The following is a 26743-nucleotide window of genomic DNA, read 5'->3' as shown; positions in this document are numbered from 1 at the left end:
CTCATAGTCTTAGTCCATTGTAAAATAATGTTTCAGAATACCAAGGTAGGGTATAAAAGCAAAAGATTTGTTTGAAACCTCATTTACATGTACTTTGCATTCATTAAATTACAGACACTGATAAAGTTTATATTGCATGTAAAATGAGTTGCTATAAATTTATGATCTTATGGATGGGTATTAACTTGGCAGCACCACCTTCTAGGGGTTTAATTTGGTTACTGAAATGGTTAAATTTGATGTGTCAGCTTGACTATCTGTGGTGACTAGTTGTTTAATATGTCACTAGCCTAGATGTTGATGTTAAACTATTTTATAGAGGTTAAAAATTTATAATTAGTTGATGTTAAGTAAAATGGATTATACTCTATGATGTGAGCAGCCTCATCAAATCAGATGAAAACTTTAAGAGTAAAAACTTAGGTTTCCCAGGGAGGAAAGAATTTTGACTCAAGGCTGTAGCATAGAAATCCCATCCTGCTTTTCCAGCTTCTGGCTTGACCTACAAATTTTAGATATGTCATATAAGTCATATTGTTTCTGACTCTCTGGAGAACCCTGAATTATACATTTGCTTTAGATAGTGTTTAGACATCTTCATCCTTAAAGTTCAGAAATATTTCTAAAATAATTATGATGGGCTAAAAATTGTGTAACAAGTACTCTGGACCTCTATTTCCACTGTAGGGCAGTGTGTGAGGGTCTGAATTCCCAGAAAGAAACAAGTTTATTTGAGCATAATTTTTAAAGTGGCCACTTCTATCCTCTGGCTTAGTGTCTTCTCTTTCGTGATTATTTAATAACTTCCTTAATTTAGAGATCAATAATGTTTACAAAAGGATAAAGTGAGAGAAAAGTTCTGTACTCTAGAATATGATCACATACAAAATACATATGTTCATAGCAGCAGTGTGTAATAGCCAAAACATGGAACCAACCTAGATCTCCATCAACAGATGAATGGATTGCAAAATTATGGGAAACACACACAATTGAACTCTATTCAGCTATAAAGAAAAATAAAACAATAGCATTTGCAAGAAGATGGAAGGTACTAGAGAACATTATGTTAAGTGAGATTAGTCAAGCACAGAAAGAGAAGGGACATATGTTTTCCCTAACATGTCCAAGCTAGGGAGTAGTGGTAATACCAGAGGGATTCCATATGATGGAGGGGAAATCTCAGCAAAGCTTGAAAAGAAGAATAGGAGAGGAAGAAAGCAGAGGTTGTTCAATGGAGGAGCTACATACGAATATGTATAATAGCATAAATACAACATTATTAACCTGGACACTCTCTATTGGGGGGTGGGAAGGAAAGAGAAGGGGAAGGCATGAAGCACAATGTAAATGTACACCATTCTCAATATGTTCCACTTATAAAAAATACAAATTAAATAAAAAATACAGACTTCAGGGAAGATGGCGACTGAGAAAAGCGGGGCTTAAGAGCCCCGCCAACAACTAATCTCCATTACCACAAAATCAGCGCCTTTCATAGCCAGAAAACACCATCACCAGAGAAACAAAAAAATCACCAGGCTCCAGAGAGAAAGCGGACTGAGAACAGAGCTCAGAGCCACAAAGGAGATATACTAGCCTCATGCCCGAGACTGCGGCAGAAGCGCCATACTGCCGGTGGCAGCGGTGACTTCACCGGATGGCTACAGCAAGCCGAGGTGAGCCGCTGCGGAACAGCCAGGCGAGATTTCTCACCTCAGGTAAAATCTAAAGCTCCCAGTGGCTGAGCTCAGCACACGCCACAGGGATTCAGAGTGGAACTCAAAACCAAGAAGAAATATGCCAGCCTCACAGCCGAGGGTGTGGCAGAGGTGCCATATTGCCACCGGCGGCAGCAGCAGAGAATTCACCGAATCCAGTACAGCTACATCTGCGTACTCAAGAACAGTGAGTCAAATTGCGGGCCACAGAGGAGAAATCCCAGTACTGTACTCCCTGGGACTTGACCCAGTGGGGGAGGGGCAGTGGCAGAGATATCACACCATAGGAGAATGTGCAACCTGGCACCCCCCACAGTCTAAAGCAGCCTCTTTCGACTCTCTGGGTCGGAGACTCTGTGATACAACCCAGTAAAGGAGTAGTGGGGTCTGAGATACTACTGACTCGAGATCCAGAACACTTTAAGTGAAGTCATAGTGACCCAAGGGAAGAACAAAGAGAAGGCACAAACTTCCTAAATCATGGGAAAAAGGAATAATACTGGAGCAATGAATGCCCACAACCCCACAACATCAGAACCCGATAAAACAGAAAATCAGAGATTTCTAGAAGATCAAATCAGGAAAATAACTGTAGAAATAATAGAGGTGCTTCGAAAAGAACTCAGAGAGAGCCAAAAAGAGATAAAGGATGCAATTAATGAAGTAAAGGCCTCAATTCAAAGCACAAACAACCGATTAGACCACATGGAGAACAGAATCCCGCTCTTAGAAGATGATCATTCCAAAAATGAACGCATAGTTTCTAATCTAGAAAAAAATATCCGACAACAGGAATCTGATATTGAAGAAATATGGGCCCATTTCAAGAGAGCTAACCTAAGAATAATTGGAATAGAGGAGGGAAAAGAAAGTGAAACCAAAGGGATCAACAATCTCTTCAAGGAAGTAATAGCAGAAAATTTTCCAAACACAGAGCAAGAGGTTGATACACAGATCCAGGAAACTTATAGAACTCCCTTTAGACAGGATCGGAGAAGAGGATCCCCATGCCACATAATTGTCAAAATGACCAATGTGGAAGCCAAGCAGAGAATCTTAAAGGCAACAAAAACAAAGGGCCAAGTGACATACAGAGGCAAACCAATTAGAATCACTCCAGACTTCCCAAACCAAGTCATGAGAGCCAGAAGGGCTTGGAGTAACATATTCCAAACTCTGAAAGAAAACAACTTCCAGCCAAAAATTTCCTACCCAGCAAAACTTTCCATCAAATTAGATGGAGAAATAAGAAGCTTCCATGACAAACAGAAACTGAAGGAATTTATGTCTTCAAAACCAGCGCTAGAGAAAATACTCAAAGAGATTAACTACAAAGAAGAAATAGGTAACACACAACAGAACCAGAGAAACAAGATTTTCCATCCAACAGTCAACTAAGATTGGTTATCTGTGGAGATTCATTATTTATGTTAGTCTTTTACCTATCTCTAAATGGTGTTGTTTGCCTTTATTGTTGTTAATTTTTAGGATTTCTAGTTGGAATATTAATATACCTTCAGATATAGCATTTGGAAATATTTTATCCCATTCTATTAGTAACTGTTAACTCTGTTTACATTGTCTTTGGATATACAATATTTTTTTTTATTTTTTAGGGAGTTTGTATACTCTTCTGTTGCCTGTGCCACTGAAATCATATCCAAGAAATCACTGCCAATTTCAATGTTGTGAAGTTTTATGACCCAGATTTTCTCCTAAAAGTTTATAGTCTTGAGATTTATATTTAGGTCTTTTATCTATTTTGAGTTAATATTTGTATATGGGGTTAGGTAAGGGTCCAACTTTTTTCTTTTCCATGTAATTATTATGTTTCAACAATATTTATTTAAAAGATTATTATTTCTACCACCAATTGTTCACGGAAACCTTGTCAAAAATAACTTGACAATATAGGGAAGAATTTAGCTCTAGGCTTTTATTTAACTCCAATGGTTTATATATCTGCCTTTAGAATAGTACTACACTGTTTCAATTATTGTAGCTTTATATGGTTTGAAATCAGAAAATATATATCTTCTAGCTTTGTTCTTTTTCAAGATCGTTTTGGGTATCTAGAGTCCATATTCCATATTAGGATAGAGTTTTTTTCTGAAAAATAAATATATAAATATAGGATAGTTTCACCTAAAAAAAATAGAAAAAAAATTCTCTGGTAAGAAAGAAAGTAAAAGGAAATATTGAAATGTTATCTTTAAGTCATCAAAAGCTTGGTATCAGACAAATGAAACTGTTATGTGAGATTATCATTTTTAATTTTGGATAAATTACTATAATACTAGATGTCAACCACTAAGCCAAGCATGGGAGGGAGGGATGGGGAGAGAATGGGGTGGGGATCGGTTGGGGGCTGACTGGGCGATGTGTGCATATATGTCTACAAAAGTTTGTATCCCACTATGATTTATGAATACAGTGCACCAATAAAAAAATAAAAAATACATTAGGTTATATTGTTTATATATAGAAGTGAATATGATCATTTGTATAATCAACTATAAAAATAGATTTGACAGTTCTAACATCTATATTTCATCTGTATAATGTAATTAACTGATGAGCCTCCCCCCCACCTTTGTGGGAATTGTCCCAGTTCTCCTTGTTCAGCCTATCAACTCTTGTCATCCTATATGTGGACACATCAGTGTTTGGTTCTTATTCCCTCCCACACAGCATTTAGTATCTACCTGACCTATGTTACTTCTTTATATTCCTTTGTAGATAATTCTCAAAATCTCTACCTTCAGTTTCTTAAGAAAATTAATTTCTAGTTTACAGCAGCTATACATTTTTCTCTTTAGATATCTCTGATTGGCATTTTATTTGTGGTACTGGGGATGGAACCCAGGGGCATTATACCTCCAAGCTACACAATGAGCTCTATTTTTTATTCTTTATTTTGAAACAGGGTCTCACTAAATTGCAAAGGGCCTAAGTAGCTGAAGCTGTCCATGACCCCAGATCCTCCTGTGTCAGTTTCCCAAATGCTGGAATTACAAATGTGGGCCACCACACTTAGCTTTGGCATTAATTTTTTTACTCAAATATTTCCCAAATTTCTGTGCAGGTTACTATGTGAGGTAGTAGATAAGCAAATGAAATATTTGTGTGGTCTGCAGCACAAGTTGCATGACTTAAGCAGAAAAAAATTAATTTTCTCATAGTTCTGGAGGCTGAAAAGTCAAGATCAAGGTGCCAGCCTAATTGGTTTCCCCTGGCAGAAGGCAAACTTCTCAATGTGTCGTTACATGGCCTTTCCTCTGTGTGTGTACCTCTCGTGTCTTAGTAAGACACCAGTCTTTTAGAATAAGGGCCCTACCCTTAAAACTTTATTTAACCTTAATTGGCTCTTTAAATCCCTAACTCTAAAAATAATTTCACTGGGGATAAAGATTTCAGCACATATATTTTGGTGAGGAGACAAAATTTAGTCTATACAGGTGACCTTGTCTTTGTCCTATTCACAGTTTCTAAAACATAAAGGCTCTCTTGAAACTGAAGGCACATTAATCTTCACTATGCTTTCTTCTAAGTGCCTGCAAATTTCTTAAAAAATGACCTCTGTGTGAATTGTGCCTTGTCTGCTTTGCCAGTAGATTGGAATAGAAAACTATTCCTCTTTTTTCTAAGATACTTTCTCCATGCCATTAACAAGTTCCCCTTTGAACTCACACAACTCATAGTGACAACAAAACATTCAAATAACTTGATGTAAAAATGGGCAAAGTATATGGATATATATTTGTTTTCAAAGAAAACAAACAATGGCCACCAAGTATATAGAGAGGTGCTCAACATTACTAATCATCAGTGAAATGCAAATTAAAACCACAATGAGAAATCACCTCATTTCTTTTAATGTGGCAATTATCAACAAGAAAAGAGATAAATATTGGAAACGGTGTGGAAAAACTGAAACCTGTTGTATATTGTTGATTTAGAATACAAATTGTTATAGTCATTTTAGAAAGCAGTGTGGAGGATAGTTCCTCTGAAATTTAAAAGTACAACCACCAGCAATCTCACTTGTGGATATATATATGAAATCAATATGTTGAAGTGATATTTATACTCCCATATTTAATGAAGAATTATTCACAATAGTCAAGATATAGAAACTAACTAAGTGTTCATTAGCTGATAAACAGGTAAAGAAAATGTGGTACAGATATACAATAAATAGTACTCAGCTATAAAGAAGTTCTGCCATTTGTGATGAGATAGATAAATCAGGAGGATAATATGCCAAGTTAGGGTGATTTCATTTTAAGCACCCTCTCATGGGTAACATGAGGCTATAACTATCTTCTGTATTTCTATATTTTTAATAAACTCCTTTAAATCTTTAGCAAGAGTCTGGGCTACTGCATATTTATCCTTAGCTCAGGACAAGAACCCATGTTTTTTGTTTGAGGGGAATTGTTTTGATGGGGCTACAGGGGTCCCTGGGAACAGTTCCCCCAAATGGTAACATTCATTTTTCACTGTAACATCTTCTTAAACCTTAACATCTTTGGAGCCCAACATTTTGGGGCTGACTTTGTTTCAGGCTTTACTCTCAGCTTTAGCTTTCCTTCTTTCTAAGGGCACCAAAACTGTAATATCTTTGGTGCCCATGCAGGGCTATCTTTGAAGCCAAAGGCAACTTCATTTGACTGTGGCTCTTGTACCACTGCACCCAAAAGTTATGTACCTTCCTGGAGCAATAAGGAGTTCCCCCAGAATGACTGTTGATCTTCCATCATCTGGGAGGCAATTCTGCTTTGTGGGGAACTCCTGACCAAGGAACTAATCCCTGGTCGCATCCCCTCCAGGAAGAAACCCCTTTAAATAGCATAGGCTTGGTAAGCCCTATGAGTGCCTGTCTATTCTGCCCACATCAAAGATGGGACAGTATTTTAAAAGCCATGTAAACTGTTAAATCTACAAAGAAATACCCATAGTCCACCTCCAGAAAACTCCCCAAACAGGAGATGCCAGCCAGCACCCATTTCAAAAAGGAAGTGAGTTTTTTTCCCCCTGAAGTTGCAGTTAGAAACAGGCTGTATAAGCCAGCTTGCTTCTAGTGGCAGTACCTAAGAAGCATTGCCATTAGCAACCATGGCTATGTGCACCCTGTTGGTCTGTAAACCCTGGCAGTTCATGCACCTCAGCAGCCCCAAACTCCCAGTGGTGGCCAAGCACTCATGTTTGAGAACTGTAGGTGGCTAAGAAGGCTGAACCGACCCAGATGCAGCTCCAGTGGCTTGGGATTCACAGGGTCCTAATGCTGCCATATTAATCTCCAACCAACTAGGCTATTATTGGTCCCTATAAAAGAAATTTGTTTGTGGCTAGCACTTATTTATTGGTAGTTCTAGGCTTCTATCCCTACCTAGCTAATACAACTGTCTGAGGCAGAATATTAAAAACAGGAACCACCCATTCTGGGTCACTGAAATATTCTGAAAAATACAGTGTTTTATTAGCTGGTAGCATTACCTCATCCAGAGGGAGAAAGGAGAGGGTGGGATTAAAAGAGACAGGGTCTGGGGCAGCTCAGCTCATACTCACACTCTTACATCCCATCCTGGCTGAGCCCTGAGGACTCAGTCTCTCTCTCTCTCTTCTCTCTCTCTCTCTCTCTCTCTCTCTCTCTCTCTCTCTCTCTCTCTCTCTCTCTCACACACACACACACACACACACACACACACACACACACACGTGTGCATGCATGCGCGTGCGCTTGGCTGGATTCGCCCACAGCCAAGCTCTTAGCTTTAGGGAATGCAGGGAACCTCATCCGGACAGAGAAAGGCTACACAGCTCAATTGGACAGGGGAATATGGAGCAAGAGGAAAGGGGACAAATCCCCTTTCCATTTAATACCCTCCTGGTGGGCATCGAACTGGTGGGGAGTGAGGCCACCCTCATGAGGCCCACACACACACAGGGTTTAGGAAAGTAGGGCAACCTTCTGGGCACAAAATACCTCTCTCTGTCTTAAATGGGATCCAAGCAATATCCTAAATGCTAAGGTAATTGGTTTTAGATTGGGAAGCTCTGGGAAGGGAAGAGACCTTGCCCATACAGGCCACTAAAACCCCACCCTTTATCTCTCAGATGGGGTCTCATCAATTCAAATTGGAAGCTGGATCTCCATTAGCGTTGGTCCTCCAAAATTAAAAAAAAAATTGACACCAAAATGCTAAGGAAGAAATATCTCATATTTCTCTGCACCCAAGTATGGCCACAGTACATGGTGGGGGATGGAGAAATCTGGCCCCTTCAGGGAAGTCTAAATTGTAATACCATATGGCAATTAGATCTCTTTTGTAAAAAAGAGGAAAGATAGATAGAAGTAGCTTATCTTCAGCTGTTTTTTAACCTCTGAGACCACCCAGATTTTTTTATTGTAGAGTTGAGATAATTGTAGCAGCCTTGGCTACAGTAGTGTGAGGAAGGAGAATTTAGAGTTCAATATGTACATAGGCAGTTTTTAAATTTTTTTTTTTATGGGCTGAGTTTAAAGCTATTATCACTAACTGAAACAATAAGTGCTGGCATTCTTAGATAATTCTTTACCTGGTAGAAGGAGAGGCCATTCTCAGGCAAATTCCACTACTGCAGGCTGGCAATTCAGCTTATAATAATAAGAACTTGAAAAGGGAGAAGCAGGAGAAAAGAATTCTGGCTGAACACGAATCCCACAAAAGCCTGGGCTCAAGTCTGTTTTAGGAGTGGAGAGCAAGGTCATCTCTGGCATAAAAGCCCTCAACCACAAGGACAAAAAGGGCCTTCTGAGGCCCAGCTCACAGGGCAAGGGGTACTATTATACTGGTTGGGTGCCCCCAGTTCTGGAGGGAACTGGGGTCCCCAGATCCAGCTTCTCATTTATTACTCCCAACTCCCACCAACCTGAGTTAAGACTAAAGAGCCTTAGGTAATCACAGTGAGATCTCAGATGGAGGCCAGATTTAAGGCATTATCCTTCTTTCCCAGCCCAAGGTCCAAAGGTTTAGTTAGAGTGAGGGGCATATCAGGCCAGCCACCAGACTATTTTTTTTTTAACCAATACTCAGCCTGTGGCTTCCAGGATGACCTCCAATTCTCCCATTCTCAATTATACTAGAGATTTCAGCTCCTCTGTTAAAAAGATAAAATGTCAGGAAACCAACTGTTTTTCTGTTTTGGTTTTTTTCTTTTGCTTGTATCACTAAAGTTACTACTCAAAGTTTTTTTTTTTTTTTTTTAATTTCAACCAGTCTTAGCTAAAGTGGTAACTTATGGGGGAAAAAAGCTGTCCAATTAGACCAATGTTTTAAGATACTAGTGAAGTTTATTTAATGTGATGTATTTCTATGGTAATCTATAATACAGTTATTAAGTTATATAATCAAATGTGATAGACATTGTCTTTAATTATAGTCCTTTTGAAAAATTAAGGTTTTAAGGTGCTAGTGATATTTACCTATCTGTGGTAATCTATAATTCAGTTATGAAGTTGGGAAAATGTAAAATGCAATTGTTTTAAATGCTCTTAACTTCATAAGGTTTAAGGTAAAACTTAAGTCTTTTAAATGGGTATTTATTTATTTTAATTTATTTTTATTGGTGCATTGTATTCATACATCACATTGGAATACAAGACTTGAGAGGATATACAAGCACATATCATCCAATTAGCCCTCATCCACTACCCATCCCATTCCCTCCCCCTCCCTTGAGCCCATGCTTTTTAGTGATTAATTTTGATACATTTGTTTATGTACCTCCTGAGTTTTAAAGAGGCTCCATCCTCCCCTATTCCATACCCTCTGATTGGTCACCTTAATTGCTTTGCTATAGGGCCCTTTCTATAACTCAACCTCTTCCTGTTGCCCCTTTCCTCCTAGTTATTGCTGATTAGGGGAAGCCATCTGGTTTTCATTTTCTGCAATATTTCTCTGTTCATGCCGCATTGCAAGTACGAATCCCACTCTTGATGGCACCAGTAGTGGCCTGGCTACCCGGTGAACTGATCCAGACCTCATTGGCTCAAGAGGCGGCCTTGCCTCATGGGAGGCCCCGATTCTGGCCTCGCTGGCCCCCACACCAGCCTAAACGCTCGGCTGGCTCCAATCCCAGCCTCAGTGGCCCCAGCACTGGCCTAGCCTCAAGGCAGGCTCTATCCCAGCCTCGCTGACACTGGCACCGGCCTAACCTCTCGACAGACTCCTCCTGGCCTCAGAGGCCCCAGCATCGGCCTTGCCTCATGACAGGTTCCAATCCCAGCCTCACTGGCCCCGGTACTGGCCTAACCCCTCGGCAGGCTCCGATCCTGGCCTTGGAGGCCCCAGTAGCAGCCTTGCCTCAAGGCAGGCTGTGATCCTGGCCGCTGGCCCCATCACTGGCCTACCCCTCAGCAGGCTCCAATTCCGGCCTCAGAGGCCCCAGCACCAGCCTTGCCTCATGGCAGGCTCCAATTCCTACCTTGCTGACCCCAGCACTGGCCTAACCCCTCAGCAGACTCCGATCCCAGCCTCAGAAGCCCCAGCACCAGCCTTGCCTCACGGCAGGCTCCAATCCCAGACTCGCTCGCCCCGGCACCGGCCAAACCCCTAGGCAGGTTTCGATCCCGGCCTCGGAGGCCCCAGCACTGGCCTTGCCTCATGGGAAGCTCCGATCCTGGCCTCGCTGACCCCGGCACTGGCCTACCCTCTCAGCAGGCTTCGATCCAGGCCTCGAGGGCCCCAGCACCAGCCTTGCCTCACAGCAGACTCTGATCCTGGCCTTGCTGGTCCTGGAACCGGCCTATCCGCTCGGCAGGCTCAGATCCCAGCCTCGGAGGCCTCAGTAGTGGCCTTGCCTCAAGGCAGGCTGTGATCCTGGCCACTGGCCCTGTCACTGGCCTACCCCTCAGCAGACTCCAATCCCAGCCTCAGAGGCCCCAGCACCAGCTTTGCCTCATGGCAGGCTCTGATTCCGACCTTGCTGACTCCAGCACTGGCCTAAACCCTCAGCAGACTCCGATCCCAGCCTCAGAGGCCCCAGCACCACCTTGCCTCATGGCAGGCTCCAATCCCAGTCTCGCTGGCCCTGGCACCAGCCAAACCCCTAGGCAGGCTCCAATCCTGGCCTCGGAGGCCCCAGCACCAGCCTTGCCTCATGGGAAGCTCCAATCCTGGCCTCGCTGACCCCGGCACCGGTCTACGCTCTCAGCAGGCTCTGATCCAGGCCTCGAGGGCCCCAGCACTGGCCTTGCCTCACAGCGGACTCTGATCCCAGCCTTGCAGGCCCCGGAACCGGCCTATCCCCTCGGCAGGCTCAGATCCCGGCCTTGGAGGCCTAAGTAGTGGCCTTGCCTCATGGCAGGCTCCGATGCCAGCCACTAGCACCGGCCTTGCCTCATGTCAGGCTCCGATCCCAGCCTCGCTGGTGCCAGCACCAGCCTAACCCCTTGGCAGCCTCCAATCCCGGCCTTGGAGGCCCTAGCACCAGCCGTGTTTCACAGCAGGCTCCAATCCCAGCGTTGCTGGCCTGGGCATTGGCCTAACCCGTTGGCAGGCTCTGATTCTGGCCTTGGAGGCCTCAGTAGCGGCCTTGCCTCACAGCAGTTTCCGATACCAGCCACTGGCCCCGGCAGTGGCCTAACCCCTCGGCAGGCTCCGATCCCGGCCTTGGAGGCTCCAGCACCAGCCTTGCCTCATGGCAGGCTCCAATCCTGGCCTTGCTGGCTCCGTCGCCAGCCTCACCCCTCAGCAGGCTCCAATCCAAGCACCCTCTTCGCCCAGCCATTTGTCCCACATTCTCAAGGGTGTATGGTGGTAGCATTCTGTCTCTGGGGTTATTACTTCAAAAGTTTCAGGTGTAATGCATCAGATCTCTGCCTCCCCTGAGTACTGGCCACTGCCATTGTCACTGCCTCCACCATTTCAAATCTTTCCCAAGCTCTTTTTCCACTCTGAATGTTGTCCAGTGTTCCTAAGCATGTGTGACGGTAGCATTCAATGTTTGGTGTAATTTCTCCAAAGAGAAGTTTGGTAGGATCAGATTTCTGCCTCTCCTGAATACAAGTCTTCACCGCCATCTCGGAGACTGCTTCCAACACCGCCATCCTCCTAGGTCTCCGCTAAATTCTCTCCTTAGAGGTGATGTCCAAGATTCTGAACAATATAGAGAAACAGCAGTCCTCCTTCATGGGGAATTTTTCCAAAAGTTCCAGTTCATTTGGATAAGTTTTGTCTGCATCTACAGTATCCTGGCATCTGCCACGGCCTTCTTGACCCCTCTCCGATATTTTTTTCTTTTTTCTTTTCCTTTTTTTTTTTTTTTTTAAATAAGAGAAGACAATATGTGTGGTTTGAGAAGGTTGTGGGATCAGGCACTCAGTAGCACTGTGACCCAGGCCCGGTTTCCACAGGGGTCCAGTGTACTCTGTATGACTCCACCCGGGGCCCAGAATCCTGCGACCCGGGTCCCGGTTTGTCCAGGGGTCCAGTGAGCCCCACCTGACCCCCGCCCGGGGCCCAGGGCCTTGTGACCAGGCCCTGGTTTCTCCAGGGGTCTTGCGTGCTCCTCGCAATCCCGCCCAGTGCCCAGAGTCCTGCGACCAAGGCCCCGTCTCTTCCAGGTCCGGTGTGCCCCGCCTGACCCCTGCCCAGGGCCCAGGGCCTTGTGACCTGGCCCTGCTTTCTCCAGTGGTCTGTCGTGCTCTGTGCGATCCCATCTGGTACCTAAATGGGGTTTTTAATTTCTGGTATATGAACAACATTATAACATGTTATTGGGTTTTTTTGGGTTAGCTTGTATGTAAGAACAAAAGACAGATGTAGAGTGTGTAAATGTATTTCTTTATATTTTGGTAAATACAAAGAAAGGAAATTTTGTGAGACTAAGAAAGCATTTTGTAAAGTTTACCTAAGATTTTCCTAAATGGGAAAGAAAGGACCAGGATAGAAAATCAGAGGGTTAGCCAGGTATGGTGGGGCACACTTGTACTCCCCATGCTTGGGAGGTGGAGACAGGAGGATTGCATAGGTTTGTGCAATCCTTAATCTCTTAAGCTAGCCTTGCTGGCTTAAGAGACCCTGTTTCCAAATAAAAATATAAGAATAGGTCTGGGAGTGTAGTCCAGAGGTAGAAGGATTTCCAGGAACCCCAGTACCACCAAAAAGAAAGAAAGAAGGTAAAAAAGAAAAATCAGAGGGTTAAAGTAAGCTGTAAAGTGTTTGTGGAATGTTTGTTTCTTGTAAGGTTTATCCTAAGATTGTCCCAAATGAGAAAGAAAGAACCAGAATAAAAATCAGAGGGTTAAAGCAAGTTGTAAAGTGTTTGTGGTATGTTTCTTTGCATATGAAGAAGGATTTTTACAAGAAAGTAGGTTTCTAGTCAGCTTACCTCTATTTAGACCTTGGGAGGCCATTTTATTTAAACTTATGTTTGGCCCATAGTTTCTAAATTATGTGGTTAAGTTTGCCTTCAATGGATTTAAAACCATTAAGTTCCAGAATTATACAGACACTCAAACTTGTGTCTTTTCACTTTTCCCATTTTTCTGGATTAATTAAACAGTGAGATGGTTAATTTTAGGTCCTTTCCCAATTGTTATGTGTTAAATTGCTAAAGGATGCTATGTTTCAGCCTCTAGCTACAGCAGTGACACAATGGCAATAGGAAATTCCTTAACATTACAGTGCTGATAAAATCATAGTTCTCCCACAGTACTGGTAACATTGGTAAAAGATTCAAAAACAATATTTTCTCATATGACTCAACAGTTGAGATTCAAAAATTTAATGGATCAGTAAAAGACTTCTAATACCAATTTTTCTATTATTCAGCCTCAAGCCACTCTATTAAATACTGTCATCTATAGGGGCATTCAAATTTAAAAACAGTACCCCAATGATATAACATATAATAAATCATCTAAAATCTTTATTTAAATTACCCCAAAGCCTATTTCAGGTCTCCACAATACTAATTTCTGGATTCACATGGCACAAAATAAACTAAATACATTCCACTTTTGTGTGTTTCAGCCTAAGTCAGCAAAATAGGTTTAACTTCTCATTTAATTGGTTTAATCTAACATCATTTTAGGTTTTCATAGTTAAAATTCTAAGAGAAGCATCCAAATGGTGGAAGACCCCATTCCAACCTCGATAATTGTTCTGTGAAACTGGTTATATGTGGGACCCATGCCATATAATCTCGAATGCAATCATACAATGTTTTCTGTTTTAATTTCTCTTATTCCACCATCCCCAAAGACTTCCATGGCTGCTGTTACTAGCCATCCCTGGATTAGTGTTAGGGGCCTATATACGAATTAACCAACTCACCTATTTTTTCACTAAGAAACTATTGTGAGTTTTGTCTCACAGGCTTGAAGCTTTCAGACTTCAGATGGTGTTACAAACAAGAGGGACATTTACTGAAGCCCTTTGGACAGTCATAGAGACCAAAGGCATGGACCCATCTGATTACCTTATGCCAAACTGCATACATATGTACCCAAAGGAGGAGGCACCTCTTATGTCACCCCTGTTCAGTTCAAAGAAACTCAATTGAGTCGTTGTCCTTATTCCTTTGGTATGGGTACATATATATAGTAATATGAGGGAAAAGTGATGGGGAATGAACTCATGTTAAATGTTAATAAGTATTATAAAAGTCAGAATGTATTTTCTATATTTACCATTGGCCTGACAGATGTCAGAAAGTTGCTAGACAGAGGGGGAAATGTACCAGTATTGGGAATGGCCTAGGAAGATTTGAGAAAGCTTTGATTATTAATAAATATATTTCAAAAATTATTTTGTAGAAGAAAAGGGCAGACCTGGGGAAGGACTTGGTTTCTGCCAAGAAGCACACAATTATTGTAATGTAAATTAACCTAGCTATAGGTAATTAACAAGTGGAGAGAAAAGGGGAGCTAAAGGCAGGTTTACATAATAATGGGATAATCTAGTTAGGGTGGGAGGAGTGGGGTCAACCTTTGGGAAAGGAGAAACCTGGGCATAAACTAAGAAGAGTTTGGTGGGAAAATTAAGAGGAGGAACTTTACAAGGATTTTACTATGTCATACATAGGAGAGAACAAGATGAAGGAGTCATGTCTATAAAAAGGCTGTTCTGTGTTTTGTACTTTGGTCATTACATTTGAAGAACCCCCTCATGTTACCCTGGGTAACATCAGGTTGTAACTATATTCTGTATTTCTATCCTTTTAATAAACTCCTTTAAATCATGAAAGGAGTTTAAGTAAACTCCTTTAAATCTTCAAAAAAGTATGCCAAATTAAAAAAGCCAGGCACAGAAAGACAAAGACAAAATTAATCATATATTAATTATAAAAGGTTGAACTCAAAGAATTAGGAAGTATAGTGGTTAAAAAGGGATGAGGGTAAGCAGAAATGGAGTTCAAATAGTTGATCAAGGCATACAAATTTTCATTTATAAAATAAATATATCCTGGGGATATGATGTGCTATGTGATGACTATAATTAACAACATGTACTGTTTCCTTGATATTTGTTGAGAATAGATTCTGAGTTTTTTCACCTCTCCTCCCCCAGCTCTCCACACACAAAATGTCCACTATGTGTGCAATGGCTGTGGTAGTTAATTTTATTGTGGTGATCATCTTGCAATATATACATATGCAAAAAATATTGAACATCATTAATATTACATATAATATATACATATATAAATCATTGTACATCTTGAATAAATATAAATTTTTGTCAATTATACCTCAACAAAACTAGAAAAAAAATTAATCCAATCTAAAATTAAAAATAAATGACTTCTTTTGTTTAAGGGAGGTGGATAATCACAGTTTTATCAATTCATGCCTCCCTGTGTAGAATTGAACCCTCCTTTTCTGAACTAGTATACTGCTAATAAGTAGATTTTATGGAAACTTTATAAACCCCTATATATATATTTTTTAATTTTTTATTGGTGCACTGTATTCATACATCATAGTGGGATACAATGAAAACTTTTGTAGACATACATGCACACATCGCCAATCAACCCCCACCCAATCTCCACCCCATTCCCTCCCCATACCTCCTTCCCATGCTTGGCTTAGTGGTTGACATCTAGTATTATAGCAATTTATCCAAAATTAAAATGATAATCTCACATAACAGTTTCATTTGTATGATACCAAACTTTTGATAACATAAAGATAACATTTTAATATTTCCTTTTACTTTCTTTCTTACCAGAGAATTTTTTTTCTTTTTTTCTTTTTTAGGTGAAACTATCATATATTTATATATTTATTTTTCAGAAAAAAATCTATCCTAATATGGAATATGGATTCTAGATACCCAAAATGATCTCGAAAAAGAACAAAGTTAGGAGATGTATATTTTCTGATTTCAAACCATATAAAGCTACAATAATTGAAACAGTGTAGTACTGTTCTAAAGGCAGATATATAAACTATTGGGGCTAAATAAAAGCCTAGACCTAAATTCTTCCATATATTGTCAAGTTATATTTGACAAGGTTTCCACAAACATTCAATATCCATTTGTGATAAAAACACTGCAGAGAATTGGAATAGAAGGAACATATCTCAATATTATAAAGTCAATCTACAATAAGCCCACTGCCAACATCATATTAAATGGGGAAAAACTTCAAGAATTCCCCCTAAAAACTGGAACGAGACAAGGATGTCCACTATCACCACTTCTCTTCAATATAGTACTAGAGACTCTAGCCAGAGCAATAAGGCAAGAAAAGGAAATCAAAGGAGTACAAATAGGAAAAGAACTTAAGCTTTCACTATTTGCAGATGACATGATACTGTATTTAGAAAACCCAACAAATTCAACCAAAAGGCTTATAGAACTGATCAACAAATTCAGCAAAGTATCTGGATACAAAATTAATCTTAAAAAATCAGAAGCTTTCCTGTACACCAACCATAAATCCACTGAAAAAGAAATTAAGAAAACACTCCCACTCAGTATCTCCCACAAGAAAGTAAAATACCTAGGAATAAATTTGACCAAAAGGTAAAAGATCTCTACAAAGAAAATTATAAAACACTGAAAAAAGAAATCGAAGATCTTAGAAGATGGAAAGACCTTCCATGTTCATGGATTGGCAGAATAAATATCATTAAAATGGCCATCCTCCCAAAAGTGATCTACAGATTTAATACAATGCCCATTAAACTACCAAGATCATTCCTCAAAGACATAGAAAAATCATTCCTTAAATTTATCTGGAATAACAAAAAGCCCAGAATAGCCAAGGTAGTTCTCAGCAACAAAAACCATGCAGGAGGAACCACAATACCTGACTTTAAACTATACTACAAAGCCATTGTAATAAAAACAGCATGGTACTGGCAAAAGAACAGATATATAGACCAATGGAGCAGAATAGAAGACCCAGAAACAAGTCCACACACTTTCAGCCAATTGATTTTTGATAAATCCCTATATTGAAATGAAGATGAATTTAAAAAATATATGTCCTTTGATGTCAATTATATATTTTATTTTCTCTTATGATGAACTTCAAATGACCAAGTAGATTAAGAATAGTCTAGTCATTAAAATTCTCTCTTAAGGAAGGAATATAATAAGAATTCAGTCTAACTTTTGAAAAGCAGGATTATAAAAATTTAGGTAAATTGGAAGAATTCCTTTAAAGATGTTTGGGCCTTTCTAATTATATTATTCCAAATTGATAGCATTCACATTTTAAAATAATACCTTTATGGTTATTGTTATCATTATTATTAAATATTTAATAAGCATATATTATTTAAATAAATCCTCCAGTAAAGAAAAGGAAAATTTATTATTTTAAAGGATTCTTTGACCTTTAGATTTATGCAGGTTTTATATTAGATAGTTTTGTAAGTGAAAGACAGGCACTGGGAACAAAAATTCAAGAGCTGCTAAATTTTTATTGTGGTTTACAAGTCTTCACATAGTATAATAGCTTTAATTACTTGTTCTTTTTCTTCCTTTTATTGTCAGTATCTACTTTGTGCTTATATAAATTTTTATTTTTTAGAAAAATTCTTTCTCCAAATCATAGCCTATTTTTGTTGCTTATAGTTCTTTTGAAGCTTTTCTTCTTCATTTTTAGTATGAATAATTTTATTTTTCACTGCCATATGTCTTGGTTAAAATTTAAATATGCATATAATATCTGGTTTTACTCTGCCTAACAATTGATTGTCCTCATAAACACATTCTATCCCTGGGTACTTCACAGAAACTACATATGATCCCTCTATCACTTCAAACCAAATTTAGCCTTTTCTCTCAAATAGTATTATATTGGTTGTCTATTGCTGTATGATAAATTATCATAAATTTAATGGCTTAAAATCACACTTATTATGTTGCTGTTTCTGTGGGTCATATTAATTAGCAAGATTTCCTTCTTTGAGATCTCTCACAAATCCTTAAATGAAGTCAATAGGCAGGGTTGGGGTCTCATCTAAATTTTTGGCCAGGAAACTATTTACTTCAGAGTTCACTTGGTTGTTGGCAGAAATCAGGAACTTGAGGTTGTTGAGCCAAAGGTCACATGGTTTGTTAGATGTCAAACAGAAGTTACTTTCAATTCCTTGCCATGTGTACCTTTCTATAATTCAGCTCACAGGGTGGCAGTTTGCTTCACCAGAGAAAGCAAGTTAAACTTTTATTTGCAAGTTAGAGGTTACAATCTCTTATAGTCTCATCATGGAACTGTTACTCTATTCTGATGAATAGAACCAGCCCACACTCAAGGTAAGGGAATTACCAAGGGTAAAAATATCAGAAGTTGATGACCACTGGGGCCTTCTTAAATTTTATTCACTATAAAGTTTATTTCTTGAATGGCTTTTATCTTATAGTGATACCATTAATTTTAAAATTGTTCTTGTCTAAAATCTGGGAGTTATTTTTGATACTGGCTTCTCTCATTTTGTTTGTTTTCCATTTTTTGATGTTTCATACCTGTGTCATAATAAAAAAAAAGTCAGAAAATCAAGTCATAGTCTTAGAATTCTGCCAACTTTTAGGAAATCACTTAAATTTTCTGGGCTACAGATTTTATTGTCAAATAAGGTCCACTATTAAGTGATATTTACAGTTATATTCATTCTTAATATTTCTTGTTCTCAAGTATGCCAAGGTTTCCTATGAAAATTTATTCCTTTCTCTTCTTTTCCCACTCCAATTTGATCAGGCTACCATTTTCATTTTAGCATATGCCAACTCAGGCTCCCACAGTCATTTCTAGTGGCCTGTAAGATAAAAATAAAAAATACCTTTACTAATAGTCACACTCTCTGTCCAAAATTTTATCTCCATCTTCATCTTGGGTTCCACTACTATAGAGACCTCTAACTATGGCTAGAATGAGGTTTTCACTCATATCTTGACATCTTTTGTGATTTATGCACCTATACTCTCTGCTGGATTTTCTTTCATACATTCCTTCTGCTTAGATAAGCCCACTGTGATACTCTAGAGTACAGATGAATTCTTTTTATTATATAGGCATTAGTAATCTAGTTTCAGATTCAGAAAGGCTAAAGTTAAAATTTGTCATTACAGATATATGCTTTATTTTTATTTCTTATTTTTATTTATTTATTTATTTTGTAGTACTTGGGATGAAACCCAGGGATCTTCTACCTCTGAGCTACACTGTCAACCATTTTTTATTCTTTATTTTGAAACAGGGTCTTACTGAGTTTCAAAGTGCCTCAATATGTAGCTGAGGCTGTCTGCAAACTGTGATTATCCTGTCTCAGCCTCTTGAATGCTGGGATTACAAGTGTGCATCTGCATGCCTGGCTCAGGTGTTCACTCTATTACTTTAGGCATATTCAATCTCCTTGGCTGCATCCTTAAAATAAGTACTTACATTTTACTTTATTTTTCTTATAGATTGTTTTATTACATAAGATAATGTATGTTAGGTTCTTAACATAGTCCTTGGTTATAATAAGTTTTTGAAATTATTATTTATCTAACTTTTTCTAGTCTGTGTACATTTTTCTGACATTAAACTACTATAAAATGTTCATTGGTCTCACTCAATAATTTTTTTGTCTTTGTTAGTTGACTATTCTCTATTTTGCATATGTTTCAGTATACCATGTATCATCCATTTCTTAAGGGCAGAGATCATGCTTATTATTAATTTATATTTCTCTTGTCAAGAATAATACTTATAGCAAATTGATGATCCCTTCCCATGTCATCCATGTTCATGTCACCATGATTATGTTGTTTTTCCTCAGCCTTTTCTTTCTCAACCTATCAAGTTTTCCATTCTTTTGGCCTCAGCCCTTTTTTTTAAAGATTCATCCAACAGGTATTTATTAAGAATCTACACAGTGCTCTTCTCTGGGGATACTCTGATGAACTAAAATAAACATATTTTCTGACTTGTGTAACTTTTAGTCTAGTAGGGGAAAACCAACATATGTCAAATATTCATTGAAACTACTTCCAGAGGAAACTGACATGTTATCAAACAATTATACAGTATTAAGTGAAAGGATGAACAACTATAAAGGGAAATTTGACATGGATATTTGATTCCTGAAGAATGAATAAAAGTCATCTTGCTGACAAGATAATAGAGGATCAGAGTATGGGAGAATTTAGAAGGTCTGATGAAGGTCATAGCTAGGTTCTGCAATTAGGGGAATGAGTACAGGGATGGGCCAGGCCAGGAGTGGCGGAAGGAAACACAGAGACATCTTTTTGACCATCTGCTTTACACATATTATAATATTGCTTTCATTCATTATAATATTAAACTTTTCATGCTTAAATTTTTATCTTAGAATAGGTGTTTACTTAAAAAAATACACCTGAAAAATATACTAAATGGAGCAATTGTACAATCTGCTGCCTACAGCTAGACATTTTAGTAACAAGGAATTGAAAGGTCAGTGTGCCTGGACCTCAGAGAGTGTGTTAGGGTCCTGGAAGGAGATGGGATTGGAGGAATGTAAGGGACCAGATCTCACAGAGAATTAAACACCAAGTTAAGGCTATTTAAAGCAGGTAAAGGATAGTTTTAAGCTTGAGAGTTTATGGGATCAGATTTTCATTCTGAAAGTATATATATATATATATATATATATATATATATATATATATATATGCTTTAATATATATTATATACGTGTGTGTGTGTGTGTATGGTACTAGGAATTGAACAAAGGGGTGTTCATCTCCAAGCTATGCCTCCAGACCTTCTTATTTTTTGTTCTGAAACAGATTCACACTATGTTGCTGAGAGTCTCACTAAAGTTGCTGATGCTGTTTTGGAACCTTCTCTCTTCCTTTTCAGCCTCCCAAGTACTGGGATTACAGACATGTGCCACCATGCCTGGCTCAAAAAAATACATCTTTGACTTGTATGTGGAGACAGAAGACTTTTCTGAACCACTTTTGGCTACTTTCTTTTATGTGAACCAGGATGTTGCTATATAACAAATACTTATTTTAATAAACTTTCTATTATAGTATTTCTTCCCTCTTCAGCTATATAATACAATAATTAGGATTTGGTTTGCTGTTAATAGCAACAAATTAAACAAGTAGAAGTTTGCTTTTTTCTCTCACATAGAGGAATATTGAAGTAACTATTACAGAATTAGTATGGAAGTTTTAGAGTCAACAGGGAGCTACAATTCTCTTTCTTGGTATTCTGCCTGCTCAGTGTGTCTCATCTCATGGCCCAAGATAATGACTGGAGTTCCAGATTTATACACTGGATTTACATTCAGCTGAAAGCATAAGAGGTTGTAAAAGTTTGTCTTCTTCCTTTAAAGACACTTGCTGGAAACATATGATCTCTCCACATTCTAGAACTTACATGGTGACATTTGGCTTTGCCAGATGTTAGAATATATAGTCATTTTTTTTTGTGTGTGGTCATTAGTCTAGCTGGAAATGAAAAATATTATTATATTCTTATGTAAGACAGGGAACATAAACATTGAGGACAAATTTGGACCTTTGCCAACCTTCCTTCCTTCTCAAGAAGGCAACCCCAAGTCCTATTAAATTAGTAATTTTAGCTCAAAGTCCAGAATCTCTGAAAGCTAGATAAAATTGTCCATCAATTTGTGTGGTTATGATCCCTTATGTTCTTGTAGCCCATAAAATAAAGATAAATTTGCCACAAACATACTCAACATCAATAATAGAGAAGGAACAGGCTCAACCACAATTAAAAACTGATTTAGAAATGAGGAAAATAGAAATAATTCTTGGTCATTTGTCACTAGAAAGTATGAATTCCTGATGGGCAGGAATCATATGGGATACGTTCTTTGATTAACTATCTGTAAAGCCCTTTTTCTGTTCTTTGGAATGAACCCCCTTATTCATTATCCTCTGTTTCTGTTTTTGCTCCTGGAAGGTTTTTTTTTTCTTTTCCATATTCATCTAAGAAAACTTCTAAGGACAATGGATAATAATTCATTCTTAGTAGTCATGGACCTTTTATAGATTTTTTTTTACTACTTCTATATTTTAGTGGTAGTGGATCAGGAATTGTATTTTGAAAGATAGTTATTTACCTGCATTTCCTTTCCAAGGATGGCTGAAATAATAACTTCCATCCCACCAGTTTTTCTTACAATGCAACCCTATTAGTTCCCCCACTAAGAAACAGATTTGTCCCCCCCTTCTCAATCCTTGGGCTTTTTGACTCCTTCAACCAATAGACTATGACAGAATGGTGCCCTGTGAATTTCCAAGATTTAGTCATAAAAGGTGATACAGCTTCTGTCTAACTCAGTGAGGGCTTGTTCTTGGAAACAAGCAACAATTCAGTTAAGAGAAAGTCTAAACCACATGGACAGTTTACATGTCATATTCTTGCCCACTGACTGAGCTGGGGTCATAGCCAATGGTTATCATCAACCATTAGACATATGAGAGGAAATCATTTATATGACTTAAGCACAAGTCACTAGCTGGTGGCAACTTCATAAGAGATTCTAAATATGGACTATCTGAGTGCAGTCATCTTACAGCATTGTGAGGAATGGTAACAACAGTAATAAAAGATTACTGTAGTTTTATAATGTGAAGTTTGGAATGTTTTGCTATACAGCACACAATAATTGATAAAAGGCTGAACATGAAGGTTTTGCCAATATAATTATCTTTAAAATAAAAACAAGAAAGCAAACATGTGACCTTCCAACTTTTAACTTATTCTTAGTTACAAGTATAAGTAACCAGAGTTCTTAAATAAATAAAAAAACTGTATTTTGGTATTTATTGATTTCTTTGATCTTTACATGACTTTCTCTCATGTGGATGGCGACTGTTTTGTGATTTAAATAATGGGTTTTAATGGTGAAAGAAGCACCCTTAATCTTTGCCTGTAGTTTCACAATCTCCATATGTGGATATAAGTGTAATATCCTGCTAGTTCCTTTATTTCATAGCCACCACATCTTCTCACATCTCTGTTTCAGTATGAGATTCTGAAGCTGTAGACCTTTTTAACATCAATGCTCTAAATCATAGGACTCTGAATAAATACATTTCTCTCTATCTCTGCTTGAAGACTGACTAGCACAAGTCTGAGTTTAACCTTTTATTATAAGGCATTTTACATTTTTATAGGGCATTTTACTGGCTGAAAGTGGCAAAAAATAACCAACAACCATCAGCATTCTAAGAATTTTCTATCATTTTCATTAATGTTATAGGTTTCTTGAACATGTATATGTCATGCAAAGTTAACAGGTTTCTGATTGGTCAAGAATTTTGTTTGAAGGTAGGCATAGTGGCACATGATTGTAATCTCAGTACTTGGGAGGCTGAGATGGGAGGATCACAGTTTTTAGATAGCCTCAGCTACTTAGTGAGGCTCCACAACTTAGTGAGACCCTGTTTCAAAATAAAGAAAAAAATAGGTCTGGGGCTGTAGCTAGGAGGTAGAATACCCCTGGGTTTAATCTCCAGTACTGCAAAAAAAAATAGAATTTTGATTGACAAAATATGAAATGAGGGTAATTAAATTTCTTCCAGGCAGTAAGTTGATAGTTTTCCTCTGTTGCACATCATGTCAACAAGTCCATATCTAGTGTTTTTTATGTATGTTTTCTTGTTCTTTAAAAATAATTATATTATTTGAAGCAACTCACTTCCGGGCATCTTCATTCTGAATCATTTGGGATTATATTTAGCTAGGAGTGACAGAAAAATCACAGTAACAGTGGTTTATGTAAGACAGAGTCTATTTCTATCTTACATAGCAGACTTCAGGTGAAGTTAACCCAGGGTTTGTGTGGAAGTTTCCAGGCTCCCGTCCTTCTATCTTGAAGGCCTGATATCCTTCACCTGTTGTTTCTTGAGCCAATGTACCTACTTAAACTTAAGTCACCACATCCACTTTCTAGCCAGTAAAAAGAAAAAAAGAAGCAGGAAAATTATGCTTTAATACTAAGTATTAGAAGTTGTATATGCAACTTCTGTCTGTGCCAACAATTAGTCATCTGGCTTTGCTAAACAGACAAAAACTAAAAAGAAATGTCTTTATTTTGGGTTGTCACATGCCCAGAGTAGCCATTATTTTTATGTCCTTTACAATCACTTACGTATGTTTTATATTTCTTATACAGTTTTCTCATGAGTCTAAATTTTTAAGTGAACTGTGCCATGCAAGGGAAATATTGCTGGGAATAAATCTGGAAAAGCCATTTTGGGATGAGAAAATCTAGCGTGGCACAAGTTCTTGGGCTTTTGACTCCCTAGAGCTTACTCATTACTGTTAACTAAATCTCTCACAGCCCTCATTAACCTCCTCACATCCAGTGCTGAGACTCCCACAAGGATTTATTACTTGCAGTTTGGGGAAACACTTAGGAGCTTATAGTAAGATTTAAATTTGATAATAACCCCAGGTGAGTAACTCCAAAGCCCTTTTCTGCATTTCATGTCAATAACATGACCAAGGATATTTTTCCTCCTACTTTAACAAACTCTGTCAAATCTTATTCTAGAAGAATAATATTTATTCTCAAATAAAAGCTTCTTTTTGTTTATCAATAATAAATTTAAGAGATACTTGTGATACTTGAGATATTAAAAAGGTATCAGGTGATGAAAGCTCAGTAATATAATTCATTAAAATGTTAATTTGGTGCATACTATGTGAGAGGCATAGCACCAGCCATTGAGGATAGTATGATGTGTAGAACAGGCACAGTTTTACTGTGGTAGACTGAAAGGTGACCCACAAAGATGTCCAAGTTTGAATTCATGACATCTTTGTGAATGTGCTACTTTTTATGGTAAAAAGACATTACAAAAGTGATGAAGCTAAAGACCTCAAGTTTCAGTTCTGGATTATTTAGGAAGGTCCTGAGTGCCATCACATGTCCTAAAGGGAGGCAGAAGGTTTGTTGAGAGAGGAGGAAGAAGGCACTATAATGGAGTGGGACAGAGGGGGTTATGTGGTGCTGAGCCCCGAGCCAAGAAGGAAGAAACTTAATAGAGAAAAGCAAAAACATTTAGAAAGTTGTCCCCAGGGCCTGCAGGGCAGTGGGCCTACTTCTGGCCTCCAGAACCATGAGAAAAAAATGTTCATGGTGTGAGCCAAGAAGTGTGTTACCACTTTCACAGCAGCCACAGAAAATAAGTCACCGGGCCTATTACAGAGTTTATAATCTGGTGGATTACTGACAATGGGTGAAGTATGATATAAAATCAGAAACTTGACACAACAGTGTGGGTGAGTTTGGATATAAGAATGGAAAAGGGAAAAGTCAGAGATAGTTGGAAAGTTTCTTAGCTTCTTTGACATGGAAAATGCTTTAGTAGAGGAGGCGAGGGGGTTGTGTTGGGCATGTTGCAGCCAGAAATGACCCTAGGCAGATACTGTGTTATGGAGATGATAAAGAGACAATTTATTCTAAAACGTTTGACCTGCATGTGGTGCCACACATTTGTAGTCCCAGTATTTGGGAGGCTGAGACCAGAGGATGGTAGTTCGTGGACAGCCTCAGATACTTAATGAAGTACTCCCCAACTTAGTGAGACCCTGTTTCAAAATAAAAAATAAAAAATAGGGCAGGGGGTGTAGCTTGGAAGTTGAATGGTCCTGGGTTCCATCCCCAGACCTGCAAAAAAAAAAGAAAAGAAGAGAAAAGAAAAAAAGTTTTGGGTTGTATTCTTGGGGACTGGATGCATTACAAGGGTTAAAAGTAGAGGTTTGGCAATAATTAGTCCATTTTAGAAAACAAAAAGACTTCTTGGACTATAGAATAGGTTATTGAAAAACTCCTAGTGCTCCCACAGGTCTCTTTTTGAGGCTTTCCCCTGACTTCTATATATACTATATACCTACTACCTCTCTCCACATGGCATTCCAAAACATATTTCTAGGTATTTCCTTATGTTATACTTGTTCCACAGTCAATAAATTACAACTCTTCTTTTCCATCATTCAGCTCCAACACCTTAGAAGTTCCTTTTAACTACTGTTTTTTTCTCTCTCACATCCTATATGCTATTTCCCTATAGTCCAGTAGGAAATAGTGGACAGGAAAAAATCAGTCAAATTCAAATTGAAATTTGAACCCTTATTGCTTCCTTATTGTCTGCTCTGTTACCTCCCTTTTCCAAACCATCTTATGATTTCTGGTAGCATCTCTCAGTTAACCAGTCTCTCTGATGCTACTTTGCCTTGTGATTACTCTCAACATATCAGGCAGAATGATGCTGTGAACATGTAACTCATGGCCCACTCAGTGCTTCCCAGTGGTTTCTAGTTTTCATGAAATAGAAGCTGGCTCTGCATAATCCTTCCCCATGCTCCAAGCAAAGATGTCACCACATATTCCACTATTTTTCCCCTTGTCCATTCTGTTTAGCCATGTTAAACTCTTTTCTGTCCCCTGAAATGCCAGGCATGCCCTCACCCTAGGGCTCTACAGGTTCTGTCTCTTTGTAACGGTAGCATCACAGATGTGCATGTGGCTGGTTTCTATCTTTCCTTCAAGTCTTGTATAA

This window comes from Muscardinus avellanarius, assembly GCF_963383645.1.
Source record: "Muscardinus avellanarius genome assembly, chromosome: 15".
Lineage (NCBI taxonomy): Eukaryota > Metazoa > Chordata > Mammalia > Rodentia > Gliridae > Muscardinus > Muscardinus avellanarius.
The sequence above is the reverse complement of the archived record's forward strand: the minus strand, read 5'-3'. Positions refer to the sequence as shown.